Source organism: Choloepus didactylus, chromosome 3, assembly GCF_015220235.1.
Source record: "Choloepus didactylus isolate mChoDid1 chromosome 3, mChoDid1.pri, whole genome shotgun sequence".
Classification (NCBI taxonomy): domain Eukaryota; kingdom Metazoa; phylum Chordata; class Mammalia; order Pilosa; family Megalonychidae; genus Choloepus; species Choloepus didactylus.
In genome coordinates, this window is record NC_051309.1 from 212,897,101 (window position 1) to 212,922,053 (window position 24,953).

Consider the following 24,953-nt stretch of genomic DNA (forward strand, 5'->3'; position numbering starts at 1 on the left):
GGTGTTCCCTAGCAGTTACCATTTGGTTGGTGTTCTGATTTGCTAATGCTGCGATTATGCAAAATACCAGAAATGGATTGGCTTTTGTAAAGGGGATTTATTTGGTTACACAGTTACAGTCTTAAGGCCATAAAATGTTCAAGCTGAGGCATCAACATGAGTATACCTTCACTGAAGGAAGGCCAATGGCATCTGGAAAACCTCTGTTAGCTGGGAAGGCACGTGGCTGGCACTTTCTTCAAAATGTTACTCTTGAGGCATTTGTCCTCTCTTAGCTTCTCTGAAGCAAAGTGTCAGTAAAAGTCTGCTTTCAATAGCCGTCTCCAAAATGTCTCTCTTGGATGCAGCTGACAGCAGGGGTCTGCAACTCCAAGCATGTCTAAGTATCAATATCAGCAAATGTCTGGGCCTGTGTGGCTGTCTTTTAAATTACTCCAGTGATTAAGTCAAGACCCAGGTTGAAAGGGCAGGGCCACAACTCCATGGAAATAATCTAATCAAAGGGATTGCCCACAGTTGGGTGGGTCATATCTCCATGGAAACAACCTACTACCAAAGATTCCAATCTAATCAACATTAATGCATCTGCCCCCATAAGAGTGCATTAAAGAACAAGGTGTTTGGGGGGACATAATACATCCAAACCAGCACAGTTGGGATTGGGGTTTGGTGGTGTGGTTGGTGTGAGCCTGGAGTCTAGCCCCTATGTAAGGAAGACAATTAGAGAGCTGATAGGGAAACCTGGAAGGGATGCTCAAAGGAAGTTGGGAGAGCCCCCAAGATGTGCTTTTATGTTTCACGATTTTTCCCAGGGCCTGGCCTGAGCCCAGGGCTTTCCAGTGGAACAGACAGGAGGGGAGATACGCACTCCTGTCTGAAGTCTAAGATGACCTCAATAAGTCCCCAACACAAGATCAGTCAACAGCCCCTGCCAGAGCCAAAACCAGCCTTTGTTCCCATTGCTGCTTCAGGATAAGTTTCCATCAGGCTCCTCTGGAGCCAGGATAAAGAAGGACCAGCACTCAGGTGATCACAAACCAGGTTTGGGAGAGAAAAATCAAGAGGGTGCAGGTCCTGAGCCCAGGGCCTGGGGAGCATTCCACACACAATCAGTGCATTCTCTTTGATGATGAACTTCCAGGCTGGGCATTCTGAGTAATTTAAAAAGGATCTCCCAGTGGTTGCACAGATGCTCTCTTTTTAACCTTTTGTTTAACCTCAGTCATTTTTCTCTGTGCTATTTCACACATGCACAAATTCAAAGCTTCTCTCTTTTTTCCCCTTCCCCAGTCTCCTTCAAGAAAAAGCTCCTCTGAAAAAGGTCACGGTTTTCCAAAATAAATTATTCAAAGCTCAGAATACAGACCATCGTCTTCGGGTCAGAGGGAGTATGAAACAAAAAGCTCCATTTTACCCAGTAGAGCCCTTCTGCCATGCCCTCTCATCCCTGCCCTTGTCTTACAAAACAGAGCGTCCCAAGCCACAGTACTTTAAAGCCCCTGAAGCACTGAAGGAGTTTCAAAGTTGTTTTGCTAATCCAGGAGTCATGACACTTAAGCTGCAAGTCCAGCCCTTCAGTTTACAAAGAAGCCAAGGCTTGGAGAAGCAGCATGACTTGCTCTCTATCACACAGATGCTTTTGGGAAAACCTAAGTCCCTTCGCTCTGAGAAATTTACTCTTGCTATTGTGCCCCCTGAATAAGTGTCCTGTTGTTCCCTGTGTAGAAATCATGGATCCATTGGAGGGTGACATGTTGAAGCCACCAAATCAACAGGATGAAAATCCAGGAAATTTTCTGGAGTCATTGGAAGATCTGGTCCCTGGGGGTCAAGAGACTTCAAGAGCTTGTTTGGACCATTAGAATCCAACCTTCATTGGAAATAAGCAGAATTGGGAACTAGTTATCAGAGGACTAGTTATCTGTGGACTTGTTTCAGGACCTCTCTCAACTGACAAATGATGCTTTAAGAAGTCTACAGGAGCACAGAATGCTAGCTATCTAGCACTCCTTGATTATTTCTTCCAACAAATGTAGGTGCTATGGCAGATTACATGTATTTGGACCTCATAACTTAAATATTTGCAGCTTATGACATGCCCAGCATATCATAAGCACTCAGGGTTTTGTTGAATAAGTGCAGAGGACTCCATGCAAAACAAATACAATGGATAATAAATTCAAGTTAAAACAAAGTAAAACTCTTAGCTGATACGTTAAGCTAAATTAATATGTTAAAATGTAACAGGAATAAATGTCTAGCCATTTATTTGGTTTCCAAAAAGTTAACTGCATAGGGACAAGATAGAGGGCTTCTGTTTCAACAGCAGTCCAAATAAAAATGACTTGGGAGCTTTAGTTGATGAAAAGCTCGGTAAGAGCTAAATATATTAAGCACATATTAAAAACACGATACCAGGCTGTTTTACTAGAACAGCTTCAAGATCAAGGGTGGACCTAATTACACTGTGCTTTCAGGTAATTAAACCTTACCTGGAATATTGGAGTTGACAGTTAGACTGCAAACTTGAGAGATACATCGATAAACTAGAAGGTAGAGAGTAGCTTGGTTAAAAGTCTAAAAACCATGACACGTAAACATGATTTGAAAGAACTGAGAATGTTTAGCTGGAAGAAACAAACAAAAAGTGATCGGAGAGTAATTAGGAGATGACATATTGAGCTTCAACAAGATTTTATGACTATGGAGCAAAATTCATAATGTACCACCAAAAGAACTGGGAGAATCTAACATAGTGTCTCCAGCATAGAACCACTTGCTCCCTCCCCCAAATAGGATTTAGGGCTTAAATGGAAATGCACTACAAACCATTATGTTCCATAAACAAGAAGTTTGAAATTATCTTTACCCACAAATGAAGATAATGTGTTCTGGTACCCAAATAATTATGGTATTCCATGCAGTCAATATTCTTTCTTTAAAGGAAATGGTTGGAAATATGAGATAATTCCACCAATAGATGTTTCCATTATTTCAAATCATTAATAAGAATTCAACTATAATAAAATCAAAGACAAAGCCCAGCTCCTTCCATTTGGAAAATGATTTATTAATATCCACTCACAGAGTGGCTTATTCTCTTTGGGTACAGGTTCTTAATCACTTAGAAGTCTACCAAACCATATTTCATTCAACTCATGTAATTCTACCTATTTTTAAGACACTACCAAATGTCTTGCTCTATCTATGGAGTTCCCTTTACATGATAGGATACCAATACTGGGGAGGGAAAATGAGGTTAGTATTGCATGACTTGCTTCTGTGGACTCTTGGGTCCTTAAGGTTGTTCTCTGACCTTCCCTCTCTAGTAAGTTGTGTCATCTTAAGGAGCTTCAGTTTTTCTGTGTATTGCTCAGTTGGAGAATTTTTCCAGGGAGTAGCAATCCACCTGTTCTCACTTTTGGACCTTACCGTTTTGAAATTGGGGAGACCCTGCTTCCTACAGTATCTCAAAAATCATGACAAGGGCTCAGATTCATCTCTAAGTTCTATTGGGACCCTGTGAGATCACATCTGGATGGGGAGACAGGAACTAATGCAGAGCAGGCAGCTCAGTGGGGGCAGCCAGGTTCTATTCTGCACCCCAACTCTGGTCAGTTCGTGGTGACTGACCAGGGCACCAGGCTGTGCAGGATTCTTAAACCTTGGGCAGGGTCAGCAACAAAAAGTACCACCAGGCAATCTCAATGTCTGTCATCAACCAAAAAGAAAAGGGTGGCTGTGGGTGACTTCAGCATTTCCAATCCAAGGCAGGTGTTTTCTTGCCCATCTTAAGCTGTATTTTCCTTCTAAGCATGTTTGTTTTCCCCTTTTCATTTTGAAGACTTTCCTCATTAAGGAAGAAAATTGAAGAAAGAGTGGAAGTAAATACTTCTGTTGTTCGCTAGTTCAACTTTTATAGACCTCAGTTTCCCCAGGTATTAAATTATCTCTAGACTGAATTTATAGAGTTGTGACTATACCATTTCTGTCCCTTAACAGTTCTCTTCTTGTCCCAGGATTCAACCAAAGTCACTTTATATTTTTTCTTTGAATGTTCCTTCCTTTAAAAATCTCTCTAGACCCACTTACTCCTACAATCCGGAGCTGCTAGCCCTGCAATTCAGATCAGGTTGTTGCTGCCACCTCACCCCTTGGAATTCTGGGTGAGTGCCCTGTGCTTTCTGCCCCAGAATCTCAGGCCAACCCCTTCACTCCTGTCTCATCCTTTTCCTGACACTCCACTGCCCCCACGCTGCACACAGGACTTAGTAGAGAGGGGTGGTCAGAGAATGGCATTCAAATCACAGAATGCAGGTCAGAGCTCTTTAAAAGTTGTAAAACCTACAAATGGCTTTATCATTGCCAAATGGTCTCAATTCTAAGGTGCAATATATTTTAAGACAATATAAATTTCAAAAACTCTTCAGGGAAAAAAATAATAAATGTGTATTTGATTTATAATGCACTGAATTTCAGAAACATTAAATTTTTTTTTTTCCAAGTGTGTCTTAGAATTGGGTAAATGTGGTATTATCTGCATATTCTGTTATTGCCACTTCCTTGTGTAACCGGTTATTAAACAGGCTGGATGTGGTATAGTGAAATCAGGAAATAGCTTTGTGCTTCTCTTCCCACGGTCCTCAAGCCCATTCAGTCAGCTCTCCCTTCCAGGGCCTTGGGGACGTCTTGGGTAAGTCTTACAGTGCTCTGGTCACTTTCAGGTATTAGAGAGTCCAGACGAATCTAAATCAAAAGTTCACTCCCATCCAATGGAAGCTTCTCCCTTCTCTCCCACCCACCGGCCCGGCTTAGGTCAGACCTGCTCCTTTTTCCTACCCTGTCCCCCACCCCTTTCTGCTGCTTCTGGTTCTGCTCATTGCAGTTTTCCCAGGAGTCTCCTGAGCACCATCCAGCCACCATGTGGTGCTGGGGAAGCCCCTCTCCTCTCTGCTGCACCCCCATCATGGGGAGAGGGGCCAGGCCACAGTGCTGTCTCCAGTCCACGTTTTCTCCCCAGAAATGTCTTTTCCTCTCTCAAGAGTCACTAGCCTCCTTGTATGCATGGGTGGTTGCTGCACCTACTTACCCTCCTCTGTCTAAATTCCAGAGGAATGCGACTGGCCCCTCTCTGTAGAATGTGGAGGACACTTACCCATTATCCTCAGTAAGGAAGCTTTAGCAGAAATAAGACCCAGGAAGAGTCTCGTTCCACCTCGGTGGCACGGGTCCAATTCAACTCAACAAACACTGAGCGTCTGCTGAGTGCCAGGCATTGAGCTAAATGCTGGGATTACAGAAAGGAGCAAAACATAACCCACACCCTCAAAGAAACAGAGCTCCTGGGAGAACTGAAAATGAATGAGCCAACGGAGCAGCAGTGTGGCTGTGGTTAAGGGCAGTCTCTGAAGCCTCAGTGCCTGGGTTCGAATTCTGACTTTGGGCAAATTAACTCTCTGAGCCTCCATTTCCTCACCTGAAAAACAAGGATAATGATAGAACCCAGTTATTGTGATGATTAAACAAGTTAAGATATGTAAGTGCTTAGAGCAGAGCCCGGCACATAGTAATTTGCATTCAACAATAAACCTTGTGCTGTCCTTACTGTTACACGCTTCTGCTTTCCTTCCACTTTCCTCCAAGGTTCAGGCTCTCCTTTGTGTGTGCCTCTGGTTGTAGTCTTCTCCTGCTAGCTTATGTCCATGTCCTCATTACCCAATTTTACAGAATGCACTCAACAACCACATAGCTTTCCTTGGAGCCCTGCCCCTTTTCTTCATCAGAGCATTTCTTATAATTCTGTTTTTCCCGAGTGCCTTTAGACCACCTCTCCCCTTTTAGCATATCCCTTTAAGTGTTTAGTTTGAAATGCACACTTTTCTTAGAGTATAAGGAGCACATCTAATTACGTCCAGTGCTCCCTTCAGGACACTCAGAGTAAGTTCACAGCAGCATACTTTTCTTCCTCACCCTCCTGAGAGAGATGCATTTAGGAGTAAAACAAGCAGAAGTTTAGCACAATTTGATTGCTAAAAGCGTTCCAGCTAAAAATGACTTTTCATTAACATCTTACTTTCGTTTCAGTTTCATAAGCAGTCACTGTAATGGGATATTGACTGTGTTTAAATTTGGGTGAGCAAACAAAGCTGAGAACTACCCTAAGGGGGTACTAAATCATCTCTGAAGGGCTGGCGAGGAGGTGGCCCAAAACTTGTTCAACCACTCTATCCACACACCCCCCACCACACACAAGAATTTAAAAGAGAAGGAGGCTAAGAATTCATTAGGAGGTCCAAGAGGCCAGTGGCAAGACTTAGTCTAAAGAGAGTTGTTAGAGGCTGGGCATTCCCATCACCACCACTCCCACCCCACCCTGGCATGGGGGAAGGGGAGCAGGTATTTCCTCTTTCCTTAAGCAACCTGAGGGAGACTTCAAAGAACCACTCAGAGAGTTTGACCCATGCTGCCCAGAATGGGGTATTTGTAGACACTGGTATCTTGCATCCATCAGTAAAATCTAAAAGGACCAGAACTTAGAGACAAGGCTGGAGGGGTGAAAGTACCCAGACATAGGCGTGTGCCGCTCATGCTAGGGGCTACAGGGGTAGGGGGTGAGTAGCCAGCTGGATGGGGCTTTGCCTACTTTAAAAGGACTGTGGGTTGGAGATCCCCATGATGAGGGGTGAGCTGGCAGGGGAAAGCTCCAAAGAACCCACAAAAGAATCAACCTGACACCAGATTGCAATGGCAACTAACAATCAGGTGACTGCACTTTCTTCCTTCCACCCTTCTCCAGCTCTGGGGGAGCAGGTCTATCCTAGGGAATGGAGGTAGAGGAGTGAAAATAGTGATGAAATCAACCCCACTGCAGGCTCTCAACCTCGTATCAGGCCCAGACTAGTAGGAGGAAAATGTTTAAGTTGTATGACAAGATGGAGTTTTGATATTGGGGTAGACTGGATTTTTTTATTACTGTATTCCATAAATGAGGCTATTTGTTAATTTTATAGGACCTGTCTGAGATTTCATCCAGAAGAAAAAAACTATTGTTCAACTCAACAAGGAGAAATTGATATAGTTGCTTTCTGTTCATTTAATAAAACAGTGACTTGGTAATAAGAAAGCAGGATCCATATCCTCTTCTAGATGGTCTATAGACACATGGAGTGATTTGGTTATAGTATTGAAGCTATGATTTTCATGTAAGAAGTTCATATATATTGGGAACCCACCCCATAGTGATAACTTTTAAATTCTCTCTTCTTTTAGTTTCATCCATATGCTTTGTCATCCATCATCATGAATAAAAGATGGACTAGGACCAGGGTGGCTCCCTCGTGCCATACTCTGCAAAGAGGTGAGCACATGGACATGACAGACATAGGACAGTTTGGGCATCCTGTCTTAGTTTGCCAGAGTTGCTATGACAAATATGTCACAATGGGTTGGCTTAAGCAACCAGCATTTATTATCTCATCATTTTGAAGGCTGGAAGTCTGAAATCAAGGCCATGCTAGTAGTGTTCTCGTGATGACAGTCCTCAACCACATGGTGAGCTTTCTCTCCTTTCTGGCTTTCAGACTTCTGGCTTCTGGTTTTTCCTTATGTCTGACTTCTGGATTCTGTTGAACGGGTCCAAATTTCCTCTCTTTATAAGCCCTCCAGTGACATGGATTAAGACCTACCCTGATTCAATTTGGCCGTACCTAAATAGGACTTTTGAAGATCCTCTTCACAAATCAGTCCTTAATTGACAATAACATCTTCAGAGGTCTTTTTACAAATGTATTCACACCCACTGGAACAAGGAAGGATTAAGACTTGAACTTGTCTTTGTGGGAGAAGAAAACCTAAGGAGAGAGAGAGAAGCTTAGCTATCCAAGGCTACCAACATGTCCCTACAGTAGGGAGCGTCCTGTACATAAACTCAGCACTTCAAGGTGGGTGAGTGCCAATGGAAGACATGGAAGCCAGTGGCTGAGCCCCTAGCCAAGGGGCTCCTATGGAGCCTGAAAGGCTGGTGTAAGGAACAGGATGGAGAGAGGGAGGGCAGGACTGGACAGAGGTAGAGGGTCTGTGCAGGGAGAAGTCCTGGGAAAGTTAGAAGGGCTCCAGAATGGTCCTGTGTTTTATCTGTCCACCTGTTATGGGTTGAGTTGTGTCCTCCCAAAAAGATGTGTTCAGCCCTATTCCCCTTACTTGGAAATAGAGTCTTTGAAGACATGATTAGTTAAGATGAGGCCAAACTGGATTAGGGTGGGCCCTAATCCAATAAGAATGGTGTCCTTAGAAGAAGAAGGAAATTTGGAGACAGACAGAAGGTGAGAATGCCATGTGACAAAAGAAGCAGAGATGGAAGTGCTGCAGCTGCAAACTAAGGAACGCTCAGGATGGTCGGCAAACCACCAGATGCTTGGAAGATGCAAGGAGGGATTCTCTCCTACAAGTTTTGGACATCTGGTCTCCAGAACTGTGAGATGATACATTTCTCTTGTTTTAAGCCACCCAGTTTGTGGCCCTTGTTACGACAGCCCTCGGACACTAAGACACCATCCTACTCTAGAGCATCTATTGGGCGAGAGGAGTGAGACAACATAGGCAGGGGAAGTCCAAGGAGAAGTATTGCACTATTGTGGCCAGATAAGTTACCAAGAACTAAATTAAGGAAGTCAAATGGCATGGAAATAGATTGTTCTCCACATGAATCTGAAAGAGCAAACTTTAGCAAAACTAAGATGAATCAACTATTATCACAAGAAAACAAAGTTATACCCAAAAACTGATATCTGCTCTGGTGATGTAAAGGACACCAAAGATAGCAAATTTACATTACCCACTTTAGAGAACTATGGCTTGTGTACAGATGACTCGAAGGGGAGTCATATAACAATGGAAAGTGTACTAAAAACTAAGTGCATCAGTGTTCAATCCTTAATTTAATTTTGAGTCAGGTAATCAGGTTGAATTTATTCGTTGTGCAACACACAATATTAACCTTTCGCTATGAAAAGCTGACAAGCCCATTTAAATTGTAGTGGTATGTTTGGCACAATTAATTTTTAATAATATTTACTGTTTGCTGGATCTCCTAAAAGGTTGAACATCTTGTAAAAGTTTGTTCGTGTTTTTTCAAACCGCTTTCAGATCCTTGTTAGCAAGCAAGAGTCGAGCTCCCATCAACAGAGGCTTTTGAAAAACTGGCAGGCTCAAGTGCTGATGTGGTAGCAGCATCGGAAGCATGGATTTCATATCAACAAATTCATGTACAAGAGGAGGCTCTTCATGCCACCGAAAGTGACCCCGTCACAGGTGCCTCCTCAGCTTTAGTGATGGTCAGCACAGGACATGTTCTCAGAGCAACACAAAGGCTCCTACCCCCTCTCAAATATTTAAAAGTCTAAAGCAATGGGCAATTCAGCATGAAGTGCCTTAGTTACCCACCCCCTCTCCCCATCCCATCCAGCCTCTCAGATGATGTGTCAGTTTCCTAAGAAACGATGGTGAATGTACTCTAGGCTAACTTTCATCATAAGGAAGTTAGCAGGGCATCAACATACAAAACAAGAAATATTTCAGGATGCAAAAAACATGCTGCTAGAATTAAGGAGAGAGCTTAATTGCATCTTGAGGATCTAAAGGGAAAACCTAAGTTCAGATAATGAATTGCCCAAGATTGTCCAGATAGTGTCAGAGTTGAAGTTTTATTCAGTATACCCTTAGCATCCAATTTCTGAGTCCAAGTTTTTGTTATCGGATATATTAGTCAGGGTTCTCTAGGGAAATAGAACCAACAGGAGGTATCTGTAAATATGAGATTGTATTAAAGTGTCTCACGCAGCTGTGGGGATGCACTAGTCCAAATTCTGTAGGGCAGCCACAGCTGGCAACTCCAGTGAAGGTCTTCGATGAATTCCCCAGGAAAGGCTGGCTGGCTGAGGAAAAGTGAAAGTTTTCTCTTCTCCCTTAAAAGTCTTCAACTGATTGGATTAAATCCAACTGATTGGATTCTGTCATTGTGGAAGACACTCCCTTAATTGATAGTAGATGTAGTCAGCCACAGATGCAATCAATTGACTGATGATTCAATAAGCCACAAATGTCCTTGCAGTAACGGTTAGGCCAGTGCTTGCTTGACCAGACAACTGGACACTATTACCTGGCCAAGTTGACACATGAACCTAACCATCACATTAGGTTTTCTTAAATTGAGGCATACCTATATTTGTGTTGCCATCAGTACTTTAAATTGTAAGTTGCTGCCTGAAAAATGTGATTTCTCTAGAAATGTTTCTCACTGGGAGTCCAAAACTGTTCGTGCTTCACAATCCCAAAGCAGCATTTTGGGAACCAAGGTACGTCTCTGCTGATTTGCTTTGTCCTGTTATGCCTGAATTTGAACTTCTGACATGACCTGGGGCTTGTTCCTTCTCTTCAGATTCCCAAGCTCTTGAAAACAGACAGGAAGCTGGAAACACACAGAGAGAAAGCCTCCTTCTCTTCCTTCACGCTGTAAACACTTCTCTGAGGGGGAGAGCAGCCCCTTCTCCTTCCTCCCGTGAGTGTACCCTGAACTTTCCATGAATCGATCAGCCTCGGTGCAAAGTATCCAGTAAGTGGGACAGGGACCCAGCTAAGACGTTCGCATGTCCGAGGAAGCCAGCATGACCTTGAAGCAAAACGTAGAGGTCAACAGAGACACAAGAACCATGTCTTTGGCTGCAACTAAGGATGAATTTGACATTTTAAAAATTTGAAGTTGGGATCATAGTATGAAAAAAGAGGATCTATAATTCAAAAGTGAAAAAAAAAGAGAAGCACCCCAAACTTGAAGTTGCACCACGTGAGGCTGGCTTTCTGGGATGATTATTCTGGGCAATAATCTCTTGCTGGTCTTGACCCCACAGTCTCTTGGGAGACAATTCACTCTTTCATATAGTGATGCGTGGTTTCTCCCTTTTTTCCCTCTTCCTTCCTTTCTTTCCATCCTTGTTTATACAGCTTTATAATCTATTTAAAATATGTGCTCATTTAGAAAAGATAATACAAACACATGGAAAAAGTTGAGACAGTACAAAGGGAATAGAGGGAAAATTGTCTTCCTCCTACCCGTTTTCCTCCATAATAGTTTCCTTCTGAAAAGCCTGCCACTCTCACCAGTTTTTAGAGTATTTTTCCAGAGATATTCTAAGCATATATCAGCAAAAGTATCTTTCTATTTTCTTCACAGACGCAAGCATAAGATGCACTTCCTGCACCATCCTATTTTTTTGTGTACTTTTTCTAAAATACCCTCCTGCTTAAAATACTTCAGCAGATCCCAGTTTTTCTGCAGAATGAAGTTCCCCCAACTCTCTCTGGTGCAAATCATCCTTCACAATCTCCTGCCCTGAGTAAATATCTCCCTCCAGCCCAATGCCTCTTCCTCCTTCCATATCACCCCTGTCCCCCAATGTCCCCCAGGTTTCAGTGTCAGCAGATCTCTGTGCCTCAGTTCCTGTTAGTCCCTTGGACTGGAGACACTTGCTTTCCCTCCTCTGCTTGTCAAAATCAGCCTCATCTTTCTAGACCCAGATCACATGTCACATCTGCTGTGAAACCTTCCCCAAATTTCTCTAGCAAGTTCTATATCCTTCACCTGGTGGTTCATTTGTTTTCTAACACCCTTGAAATGCCTGAGGTTGTCCTAAAGAGCAGAGAGACCATAAAAAACAAAATGTTCTCCACCCTGAAAGAATTTAGGGTTTGACAGGGAAAAAGAAACAAGCGTGTTAGTAGCAAGGTGATAAGTACAAGGTGCTGGGAAAGGGGTCCTTAACTCAGACTGGGAGGAGGCCAGTAGGAAAGGATCCCAGAGGAGGTAAAACCTAGGCTAATACCCGAAAGTCTAGCCTCACGAAGGGTTACAGAGAAGGGGAAAGGGTCAAAATATCCTCAAGTGGCTATCCCACCCAGAGGAAAAGGCAAGTTCAAAGGCCCAGAGTTAAGAGAGCACCAGAACTGCTGAGGTGGCCAAGAGATCAATATGAGAGGACACAAGAGTTGCGAGGACAGAGTCAGGGAGTGTAAGACAAAGTCCTCTGTAAATTATAAAGTGCTCTTCAGACAATAGGTGTAGGATTAGGTGACTCAACAACTCGTTGACCTCCAAGTTGCTGTAGCCTCTGAAGATTTACAGAGCAATTTGGGAAGGCCAAGGATTGTCACTCAGCATGATTGAGATTGAGTACTTAAACTGTGGATTTTGACAAGGCATTGCAAGGAAGTTCTGAAGGTGAACATTTTGGTGAATTGTTCTGTAAATCAAAGCACAGATTACTAATCCTGAAAGTGGTGGTAGCTAGTCTATATTGAGTTTTTATTCTTGCTTCTGACACTATTTTAAGTGCGTTACATGTTTAATCTATTACATCCTAATTAGCTACCAGGTGGGTATACTATTATTATCATCATTTTATGGATGAAGAAACTGAGATATTCAGAGGTTCAGAACCTTTCTCAAAGTCCCACGAAGAGTTCCGTAACTTATTTGCAGTGGAGCCAGGATAGAAACCCAAGCCCCGCCTGGTTCAGAGCCCACGCTCCTAACCACTCAGCTTCATGGCCTCTTCTTACCTGCAGTGGGTAGGTGTTTGGGTGAACACAGTAGGGTCTGAGAACCCAGCACTCACTGTTCCAGAGACAGAGTCCTGGAAACCAAGGGCAGATGGACAGTAAATGTGCATGAACTACCCTTGGCACCCTGTGGCAACCACTGTCTGGAAATAACAGTTTGGAGAGTTTGATTGTAACAGCACATTTGTAGGAATGCCAAGAACAACAGGAACTCCATAGTTGGATGATTTGAGGTTGAAGATCAGAATTGTGGGGCTCTCATTGTTGTTTTCAAGCTGTCATTGATAGCAACTGGCAGAGATAAACTTTCCAGGTCTTGCCAGCAAAGTGGTCTAGATTAATTACACAGAGGGAAAGCCAGAGGATGCTTTGATGTAGTAACTTCCTCAGCCATAAAATGGGGAGATATATAACTATCGCAGCCCTTAACAGGACCCTGAAGAGATGAGCCTTGCATACAAAGTGAAAATGATACATATGAATTCCACCAGGTAGGGGGAACTCCAAAAGATACTTGCAAATAGTGATTTCACACCAAAGATGCTGGATTCAAGTGTCAAAGCACAGAAGAGTCTTCTTGGGGGACTGCTGATGGGTCTGTGGGAGAAGTGTTAGGTTCTGAAATACAGAAGATTAAAATTTGAGGTCAATGCCTTAAAAAGATCCCTGGATACCTAAGTTTTGAGAAGGGTGGTTTAGGGAGGTGTGCTGGTTTGTATATTTTGTCCCCCAGAAAAAGCCATATTCTTTGATGCAATCTTGTGGGGTCAGATGTATTTAGTCTTGATTAGGTTGGAACCTTTGGATTGGGTTGTTTACATGGAGAAGTGACCCACCCAACTGTGGGTGATAACTCTGATTGGATTATTTCCATGGAGGCATGGCCCTGCCCCTTCAGCATGGGTTTTAATTAAATCACTGGGGCCCTATAAGAGCTCAGACAGAAGCAGCTCCATGCTGCAGCTGAGAGAGACATTTTGAAGATGGCTGTTGAAAGCAGACTTTTGCTCTGGAGAAGCTAAGAGAGGACAAAATGCCCCAAGAGCATTTGAAGAATGCACAGGAGCTGAGAGAGAAGCTGGAACACAACCCAGGATCAGCAGGTACCAGCCATGTGCCTTCTCAGCTAACAGAGTTTTTCTGGGCAACACTGGCCTTCCTTTGGTGAAGGTACCCTATTATTGATGTCTTAGCTTGGACACTTTATGGCCTTAGGTCAATAACTTTGTAACCAAATAAACCCCCTTTTTAAAAGCCAATCCATTTCTGGTATTTTGCATAATGGCAGCATTAGCAAACTGGAACAGGAGGGTTCTGTTTATTTTATGTTCAAGATATGTCTTCAAAGCAAATGCATTTCATGCCCTCAGCCCAACTATAAGTCTTGTGATGTGTTCCTCTCACTGGGGAGGGGATGTGAGGCCAGGTGGGGATTTGCAGTCCAGGATGTCCTCCTTGGTGCCTGCTAACTTCACTGGCTCATCAGTCTTACTCACTGGCAGTAGGTATGGGCTCCATTTCTGCAGTCCAAAGGGTGACCACTTCAGGGAGGAGACTGGAAGAACACAGCATTTAGAGTGTGAAGAAATGTTTTCAAGTCCCAGCTCTGTACTTACTAGTGATACAGCATTGAGTGGGGCAACATCTCTGAGCCTCAGTTTACTGATTCATAAGTGGGGGTAATGATACCTCACAAGATACATAAGGGGACAGTGGCATATGAGACCACCTTGGAAACTGCAAAGCACTGTCAAATGCCAGCTTCTATAGTTAACAGGATTTTGAGGCTTAATTCACCTGATACCCTTCTTTTACCTCCAGTCCTTCATATACCCTGTTTACTTTGAAGGGTATCAGTTACAACTGGTACCCTTGGGGAACCCTTGGGGCACCCAAGGGTAGGTGAGGTTTCCCACCAACCATTGACCCTGGCATATCCTAGTAGGTAAGTAGGAGTCCTTTTTGCAAGAGTTTTCATCCAAAGCAAAATGTTTTCCCAGAAGCCTGAGTCTATAGCTACATGACAATTCTGGTCATTTGTTCATTTATTTATCCATTCACTCATTTATTCCACTTTATTCACTAACTACCACTTTAGTGCTAAAGAGCAGGGAGGACTTGTGCTAAATGCTGTGGCTATTAGATTTTAGAATACACAAACTCGAGAATTGGAGGCAAACTTGAGAGCCATCTGTCCAAACACCTACCCACCCAAAGATATTTCCTAAAACTGGAGAGATAGCAATTGGGGCCAGATTTCCAACTCAGTGACCATCCAGGAATGATATAGCTTAAGCCACATGGCAAAACTCCTTTAATTTTCAGGAGAATGAGTTTAAAACAGTGGCAGGCATTTTTAAGGAAGCTTTTCTTTTCTTCCAGCTCACTAAACAGTCAAGTCACCTGATCAGCTGTGAGATTTGAATGCAATAAAACAAGTGTCAAGAAAACCTGATTAGATAAATCCTGAGTACTCCGGCAGTCCTTATACCGTGATAACCTCCCACAAAAATTGTCACATACAGGCCGTGTGAAATGGGAGATACTGCTGACTTGGAATTTTAGAGCCAGGCAGTAGTGTATTTGATTTCAATCTTGGAAAATTCCAGAAGACTAAATTCAGGGTATTTATGAACCCTGTAATATCCATCCAATTGGATTTCATCGACACACACAGACTTATTCTCTAGCTCAACCCGGGATAGTTCAACTATATTAAAGGGCAAAGAGAAAGAATGGAGACAGTAGCTAGACTGCAATTCACAGATACAATTTTCACAAATATGTTTCTTTTACTCTGGTTAATGATCAAGCCCAGGAATCCAGAAAGAAACTGGGCTCATCGGATTATTAAAGTCATGTTCTCGTCTGTCACCTGCATCCTCCAGGGCCACACAAAGGAGCAATATCAACCTTTTCTACTTTAATCAAAGAGAGAGCAGAACCTTCTCAGATCTGCATGAATATTTACGGGAAGAGTTTCCCAATCTTCATGTACATCATCACGGTGTCCAAGATGATGGCTAGAAAATAAGATTAAATTCTATGACCCAAAACGTCTCATTACTTGGACACCAATAATCCTAGTCTCCATTCTGTCTGCATTCTTGGTGCTCTACCTCATTTAATATTTTATCACCATTTTATGTACTTGGATGTACTTTGCAAAATGCATATTGTCTTAAATATATGTAAGGGCTTTTCATAGATGGACTATTACGTTCTGATTATTCTGTTAGGTGCTTCCAGGCCCTTATGCTCACCCAGCAGGACACCAGGATCTAGAAGGGTGGCAGAGGGCTGGAGACCAAAAGTTACGCTGCAGTCTGGGTAAATTGAAGAGGACCCATTTGGAATTTGAGGTGTCTCAACTCTGCATCTGCCCCTGACCATCTCCTACCTGTACTCTGGGCCCTAATGGACAGCGCCTCTGAACTCTGACCTCTCCTCTTCTTGCCTGTGGCTTAGCTACCTGGGGCTGCTTTTCCATGTTTCCAACCAGACTTCCCACTGCACCCCCATCCGACATCGCAACATCAACCCTGAGCCATCAGCCTAGTCCTGTCTCCGATTCAACCCACCACAGGGGCTCAGCAAGGAGAGCCCAAACTCCTTCTTTTAATGTACAGAGCCCACATATTTTAGCAAGACTTGTAATGTCACAGGCATCTTAAAAGAATGAGTAAAGTATCAGTTAAGATTAAATTAAACACAATCCTGACACAAAGTGTCCTGGTAATCGAGATTACACTCTACAAACTAATGTGGGAGTCAGTGCAGTTACTATATAAGGCTGTGGGAAACTGAAGCAGTATAAGCAACTATCCAGAAGGGATTGTGGAGGAAATTTTTCAGGGTAGGGGATTGGACAAGGTGAACTTCCAGCTATGGGATTTAATGGTTCCAATAGTTTTCAAGATCAAGATTATTAGGAACTGTCCAAGTTGTCTAGGGCTGTTAGTTTGTAGTCACACCACTGGTGAATGGGGGCCAAGTCACTGAATAAGTAGTGAGTACAAACTAAACAGGAATAGGGTCAATTCTGAGAAGGGTCATGCATGCATCCTGCTCTTAAGGAGTTTACATTCTTATCCAAAGGCAAGTGTAACACCCCCGAAGCACAGAAAAGTATAAAAGAGGGATTTACCTGGTAAGACACCTCCCTTCTGACTCCATTATTCACATTTCAGTATCATAACTATAGTCCTCTGCAGGCCTGAAAAATTAAGCCTTGTGACAACATCGCTAATGCACGTCTCAGAAGTCTTTGGGATGCTCAGAGAAGTACCTGTTGTCTATTCAGTTTAGATCAGCCCTGTTCCGGTTTGCTAACGCTGCCATTAAGCAAAATACCAGAAATGGATTGGCTTTTATAAAGGGGGTTTATTTGGTAACACAGTTACAGTCTGCAGGCCATAAAGTGTCCAAGATAAGGCATCAACAATCGGGTACCTTCATTGGAAGATGGCCAATGGCATCCAGAGAACCTGTTAGCTGGGAAGGCACGTGGCTGGCATCTGCTGCTCCCAGGTTGAGTTTCAAAATGGCATCCTCCAAAATGTCCGCATCAGCTTCCAACGGCCATCTTCAAAATGTCTATCTCAGCTATAGCAGTGAGCTCCTTCTGTCTGAGCTTATATAAGGCTCTAGTAAACTAATCAAGGCCCATGCTGAATGGGCTTGGCCACAGCTCCATGGAAATTATCTAATCAAAGATATTACCCACAGCTGGGTGGGTCACATCTCCATGGAAACAATCTAATCCAAGGTTCCAACCTAATCAACACTAATACATCTGCTCCCACAAGATTGCATCAAAGAACATGGTGTTTGGGGGGACATAATACATCCAAACCAGCACAAGCCCCCAGTGAAGGACAATGACTATAAATTCTGGTTGTTGCTTTCTGATTGCACAGGGCTTGTTAAGGGACAGAGGATTCCGCCCCCCCCCACCCCCTGCCCACTACTAGGCTCATGTTTCCATGAGGAGAACCTTTTTTGGGGTAACCCCTCCAGCCCCACTCCAGACTCTCTCATCCCCTCCCTCTAGGTAGGCAGACAATTATCGGGCCTGTGTCTTGGGAGAAGAATCTGGGCCTGGGGAGCTCAGCCCCTTCTTGGTTCCTTCTTGTTCCGGATCTGCCTCTGGGCAGAGCCAATCTGCTCGGGTACTCCTCTCCCTGCAGCGGGGCCCAGTTCCATGGCAGAGGCTTGCCAGGCTCCAGCCTTGCCTGGCCTTGGGTTGTTCCATGCATGTGTTTCAGAGGTGATGTGTCAGCACATCCTTGAACTGTAGCACTAAAACCATACTCGCTAGCCAGCTTTTTGTATATGTAATATGTTGACCCTCAACTCTGCATCACCTGTATTACTATCTCCATGGGTTTTGAATTCAAGTGGAGAAAATGGTTATGTATGAGTTCCCAAAATTCCAAAGATTCAACATTTAGGGGGAACCCTTTACCCTTCTTTATCCTAACCATCCCTCTAATCCAACACATGCATACACATATGTACTTGCACACTCATTTCCTCCTTCCTGTTTAAATTTCCCAACCTCTGTTCTCTTTCTCTAAAGGTCCTGGGCTCCTAAGGTTTCCAGCTGGATTATCTGGCCAGAAAGAGCTCATGACTTTCATTGATTAGGCCGTCTGCCTCCTGCCCTCCCTCAGATATCACGGCAGGTTGTTTCACCACGTAGAGGGACCTCACTGAGTTTCTGGGAAGGACCCTGGGTTCTTGGTAGCCACCTCGTCTTAGCTGTGTCTTCATGTTCATTCAGGATTCCTGGGGCCATTTACCTCCAGCCTTGACACTAGGACCTCTAACTCTTCCCTGTCATTTGGGAATCAGGGGCATTTCCTGGCATGACACTAACCATCAAAGAAACATAACTGTCTGTGAAGTCAGGTCAGTGTTGGGTCAGATAGCCACAGCCTGGAATTTTCAGGTATCTGCAGTAGCTGGCCCCACAATCTCGTCCATTTTGTGTGCAAGTCTGGGGACACTGATGATGTTCTGACAGTTGCCAGAACCCAGCAGAGAGCTCAGTTAAAGATATGATGTGAATGCCAAGTATTTCCACCTACGATGGTAAGGAAGGAGAATTCAGTCCCCATTTACGGGTTGTTCCTGGATCCCATGACTGAACTCATTCAGCTGCCTGAGCTCTGAGGGGCCCAGAAAGGGGCCTTGACTTACCTCTCTTTGCTCTCTGGCAGTGAGAATTTCTGAGGACCTTCTGAATGTATGTATCAAAGTTTAAATGGGAACTTATTTAAAGGCCCACACAGGTTTCCAGGTATCCTAGAGGAGCCAGTGCTGGGTGATGACACCTCTGGGTTGTGCAAAGTCCAACCAGTGAGGCACGTGCAGCAGTCCTGGGGTCCTGCAGAGAAGCCCAACCAGTGAGGCACCGATCAAAGACAGGAAACACACCAGTCGCCCTGAGTGGACAACCAGAGTTGAGACACCTGCTCCCTGGACAGCTCCAAGATGGGCAGAGGTGACTCTCCCCCCACCATGTTCCTAGATCTGTGGCTGACCACAGGACTTTCTTCAGCAATGAAGAAAAACATTTCTAAGTCCCCGTTACTAATGAGTCCTGTAGTTTTGGTGGCCTTCTCTCTTGGATGGTTTTGCATCTCTTGCTTTCCACCATGTGCATAATTTAACTCATAGGGAAGCAAACTTAATTCCAAACTATTTGGGTAGCTTTGGGGTACCCAGTTTACTCTCAGCCCCCCCCCCAAAGAGAATGCATCCCTGCCTGCTGCTCACCAACCCATGGTCCACCTTGTTCTGTCCCTGTCCTGTACATTTACTGATTTATAACCTCCATCCCACCGCTGCATCCTCTGAGGCACATCTCAAGTCCCACTTCCTGCAAGAAGACTTTCCAGTTTCCAGATCACTTGAGCCCTTACCGATCTTCCTGTCCTCGGAAACTAAATTACTTGAGATAATGGAACATAATTTCTCTCTTAATTGCCTATTGACTAGTATTGATCATTGTCATTTCCTGTATGTCTTGTTTCACCAAATATACTATAAGCCATCTGAGACTATAAAATGCGTTTCATGTTTCTTCAATCTCCCTATGCATATCTAGCACACTGAGAACATTCAGAGGCATTGCACTAAAAGGAGTGTATGAAATAATTTTCTGCTTCTTCAAATACTGCCCATATTTTCCACCCACCTCATATCCTCTTCCTCTAGGAAACCCTCCCAACCGCTTTGGCTCACACTGATTTCTTCAGCCCTTCCTAACCACCCATTATTGTCTGAGCTACGCATTTTGCCACTTAGTTGTGGTCTGTCTGGGGTTATTCTCTGGTTTAAGATATGAGACTCCAGTGCTTGGTAGTGTTAGCTCCTGGCCCAGGTGCTACTGGGAAAGGCCCTGTATCAGAGTTCAACCCACCCAGGTCTCGACCAATGTTTATTCTTGGAAACAGCTGAAGGGGGCCTTCCCCAGTGACCCCAGTATCTGCGGAAGGGGCAGACTGCAGCATCAGGGAGCACTGGGTGTGAATCCTGGCACTTTTGATTTCGAGGTTTCATCACCAGCAGCCCCTCACCCAAGCCCTCTAAGCTTCTATTTCCTCATCTATTAATTGGGAGTAGTGGAAGATAATACCCTAACAGAGAGCATGTGAGTCTTAAATGCCGTCACCCACCAACCACATAAGGGCATGTAGAGTAGGGGCTAAGAGTGGGCCCTCTGGAATCACACCCACAGGCCCGGCTCATGACCTTGACCGAGTCATTTAATTCCCTTAACTGCAGTTCCCTTATCGGTGTAATAGAGATAGTCGTATGAACCCGTGGGCTTCTTGAGGGGTGTACTTGAGCTGATGTACCTAATTAGGTACTTATTTATCATTAGTCGAGTTGAAGTAGTAAAAAACTGTTATCATAGTAACTGGTCTGTGGAAAGTGCTCATTAAATCTTATCTTCTACCAAGCCAGGGGCTTATGGCCTCCCTGTTTCTCTCCCAGGTAGCAGGCTGGTCTGCTGGCCCCTTTGTCACATGTGACATCTGTGCAGCTCCAAGAAGGGCCTATGGCCTCATCAAATCTTTATAATCTAGCAAGACAGTCCCCAGCGTCTCTAACTGCACAGCTTTCTCTCATTATCCTCCTCTTTCCACAAGTTATGTTTTATTGTCTAACTCCTTAATCCTACAGAAGAATTGCAATAAATTCTTACTTGAGGGTGATGTGTAACAACATATAGTGTAATAAAATCTACAAGTTTCTTCTCTTAATAGGGATCAGACAGCAGCTTTCTTTTCCCACAGGACTCCACAGAGGATGCTGGTGCCAAAGAAAAATAAGCCCTCCAGGAGAAAATTGCTCTCAACTCCACAAAGCTTTGGATGGCCAGAATTTTCAGGCACCTGGCTTAGCATTTTGAATCCCATGGCCACTGACTGTTTGGTACAGTAGCTGTCAGCCCAGCTCATTTGTGCAGGATGGTCCAGGTAATCCCTCAGAGTCCTGAACCGATGCTAGAGGGTTCTCCGACCTCTCGGTCCTTTATCATGTACAGCCAATGCTGGAGTCTACAAATTAAGGCTCTGCACCTGGAGCTCTGGCCAAGTTTAGACCTTTAGTACATTTAACTTCTGAAATTCTCCCTTCATTTTCTGTCATGTATGGTATATTACTTAATTACTACCTATACCTTTTATGTAGTGATTTTACTGCAACTAAACAGGTACCATAATTTACTCCTCCAAGGGGCTTTTGTGTAGTGATAAAGAGATCCACTATATTTCCGTGTAGTCATATTAGTTTAAATTTGTGGGCTGCCTCCAGGTGAAAAGAGGAGGGCATAAATATGCAGTATGGCTATTGTTCATTTTTACTGTGGCTCACTCTCTTTTTCATTTAATTATTATATTTCAGAAAATCAAGACCTTTTAACTGTGTCAAGGTTACAGCCTGAAAACTGCAAAGAAGCTGTAATTGACTTGGGAGGAAAGAAGCTAGTCCAGATATGATGAGATGATTCAAAGATGCTTCACTATAGCTAAGCATAATGTACTACAAATCTGGGAGGCAGAACTGAACCAGAACAGCAACACAAGCTTAATTAAAGCTACTATTAACTGATATAAAAGGCAGGAGGGGTAAAGATAATAATAAAACCACCAATAACTCTAAAATGCATTTATACTTGACTAGGAAATACAGATTCATCCCTAGACACATATGTAGATCTCTGATCACAGAGTAACATTTCTGCTCCACCAGGCGATCGGTCAACCAGCCATAGAATATCACTGATCCAGAAGCAGACTTGGTGGAAATGTGGAGGAGACTGATTCAGGAGAATGGAGTGGGACGCTGCATTCTTTGTTTTAGACATCCCAGGCGATTCTGATGCAGTTGGTTTGGGGACCAAACTTTGAGAAACTCTGGAGTAGATGATTCCAGGATTTTTCAGCTGTATAATATATACATAATCTCTAAACATTCCATTCCTTGTATATTTTATACATTCATAGCCTCTGTGCACATACGCAGGGAAAGACTATACACCATCTGTCTTCCCAGCTCTTATGTGGATTCCACATCTGCCTCATGTGTAGCGGAGCAACAGAAGGTTATCAGATTTCAGTAAAATCAAATAAATACAGGCTATGGATGTGAGTATTTTCTTTTCTTCCATGGTCCAGAAAAAGAATGTAATTTATAAAGTGTGGCTAGAATCACAAACACAACACCATCTCTGTGAGATCTGAATACAGAATTGTCTGTGCTGGATATCAGGGACCATTTCAAGCAAATGTAGAGTTCTCGTCTTTGCTGTCCTGATGCCTTCTTCCACTCCCCTCAACGTCAAGTCAAGAGGTTTGCCCTCCAAAGTTGGATGCCATGTAGATGCCTCCAGCACCAGGAAGTTATCGCCGCTGTGCTCTGCCCTGTACAGCTCGAGTGAATGTGAATTTCTTCTCTGTTAATCATTCCCCTTAAAGGAAGGCAAATAGGTTTCACCTCATGGGCCATTTCTGATCATGCTGTAGAGGTTGACCAGATGGTGTAGAGAGAAGGCTTCTGAGGCCCCATCTAGGAGTGTGATCCGGGTCCCTATAGGAAAGGATGCAGGAGTGGTGGCTTTTGTATCACATATTTGCAGGTCCAGGCCTAGATTTTCTCTTGCAAAGACATACTCTTTTTTTTGTTTTTATTTTTCAGTTGTGTATTCATCACCAAAACCAATTTTTGAACATTTTCATTACCACGCACACAAAAAAATAAGAATAAAAATTAAAGTAAAAAAGAACACCCAAAACACACCCTGCCCCCATCCCTCCCTATTATTCATTTACTTCTTGTCCTCATCTTTCTACTCATCTGTCCATACACTGGACAAAGGGTGTGGGAGCCACAAAGCTTTCACAGTCACACTGTCACACAGTGTAAGCTATATAGCTATACAATCATCTCCAAGAATCAAGGCCACTGGGTTGCAGTTCAACAGTTCCAGGCATTTCCCTCCAGCCACTCCAACACACTAAAATCTAAAAAGAGATTAACCTCTACCCACTCTGAATAAACTCTACCCACTCTGAAGTATGTGTCCCTCCTCCACTGGAAACCCATCGGTTTTCCCTAGACCCTAGAGCGTTTGCTCTACACGATTTTGATCCACTGTCTTTATTTTCTTGGGAAAAAGAGAGAGATTGGATAAAATAGTAATAAATGTTACACCCAGAATTTAACATCTTTGATTTTAGACAGGCATATTTAGTGGTCAGAATCCAGGTGGAGGGCAACACAAAAGGGGAAGCAAGTTATAATTGGGTGAAGCCGAGAGAAACAACGAGTTATTAGGTGCATAAGGAATTTCTGTTACATTGTTTTGCTGTTAGAGAGAATCAGTAAAAAGATGATGATCCAGGTTTTTAATTTAGTGAATATCATGTAGGACCAAATACATCCGACCATCGCTTGACTTTTTACAATGCAAATGCTGTGCTCAGATTTATTAATTTTTATGTTATGAATATTTAAACAAGCCCATCCCAATAGAATAATTTCACATGGAGCTAATGCACTTACATTTTTAATGAAATGAGTAGTCAACCAATAAAAATAAAATATTGATATGAATTGTTAGGCTAATTGATCAGGGGAGAAAGTTAGTGTGCAAGCAATCAGAGATTCAAGAAAAATGAATAGAAATCAAATGGCCCAATTATTTTTGGCCCTTGACATAAAGGAAGACACTGTCCAATATATCTCTCTTCCTTTATGAAAAATTGCTTTTTAAAATGTCTGCGGAAAATTATCACTGTAAATCAAACTGCAGGTAGGCAGTGTGAGCCAAAAGTGATATCTTCAGCAGTGGTACTTAACTGCTTAGCTCCTGCTACAAAAAAAGGAGATGAGAAATTGAAGTAATTTTCTCTGTAATTCAGACCCCAAACCTACTTTTTCCTGGATTCCACATAAAATAGAGTAACTCACACCAAAGAGAAGGCTTGCCAGAATTTCAAGATTCCTATGCTCTTACTGAGAGGTGAATAAATGTAATTTTAAAAGGTCCCTCAAAGACTACTGGTTTAGAGACCCTTTTCAGTCATTTTGAAGGGGAAGAATTTTTTTTTAAAGCAAATCTTGGCATTCATTCTCTATAAGTGTGATTTATTTTTTATGTTTGATTGTCTTAAAATGAGAAATACTTGTCTTTGAATTAAAGAATTAGACTTAACATGAAGGTTGCTGCAATTCTCAAATTCTTTTTTAACAGTGGAGCCCAGATTTCACTCCCACCCATGTTTTTGTTGGCCTGTGAATTCCTTCTGTGCAGCCAGGGGTGAGCTGATAAGCAGAATTATTTTTTTTTAAATGGGTATACTATACACCATTCAAGAAAATATTGAGTTCAGACACCTCCATAAATACCTCACCCATGGCAGTTTGATGAGCAAGGCATGCATTTATTCAACAAAACAAGGGGCCCTGCTATGTATAGTAGATGCCAGGGGGCTCACTGAACAACAAGCAAAGAGTAGAGAAGGTGAATTATTGGGATTTTGTATGCAGAAGTAGATAGAGCAGGGGAGTGAAAGAATTGAGGATGCTGAAAATAAAATGGTTAAAATGAAGCTGGATGTGGGGAGGGAGTGTGAGTGGGGGGTGAGCCGGGTAGGGGGATACAAAGACAGTGGGCCAAGTGAGGAATAAGAGAGCAAATTTTGGCAATTAGCATCATTTAGTCCAGTGCTTTCCAAACTTTAATATGCACACAAATCACAGGGGAGCTTGTTAAAATGCAGATTCTGACTCAGTAGTTCTGGGGCAGAGCTTGTGTGTCTACA

The 24,953-nt window shown here is 43.2% G+C and overlaps 1 long non-coding RNA gene across 1 annotated transcript in view; it reads right to left on the reverse strand.

Annotated features, from left to right (window-relative positions):
* Window positions 1-24,953, reverse strand: part of LOC119528976 — a 72,738-nt gene that overhangs the window by 27,242 nt on the left and 20,543 nt on the right. The window contains exon 2 of the long non-coding RNA XR_005215795.1: window positions 18,817-19,003. This is a non-coding gene — a long non-coding RNA (uncharacterized LOC119528976). The remainder of the gene's footprint in view (window positions 1-18,816; window positions 19,004-24,953) is intronic.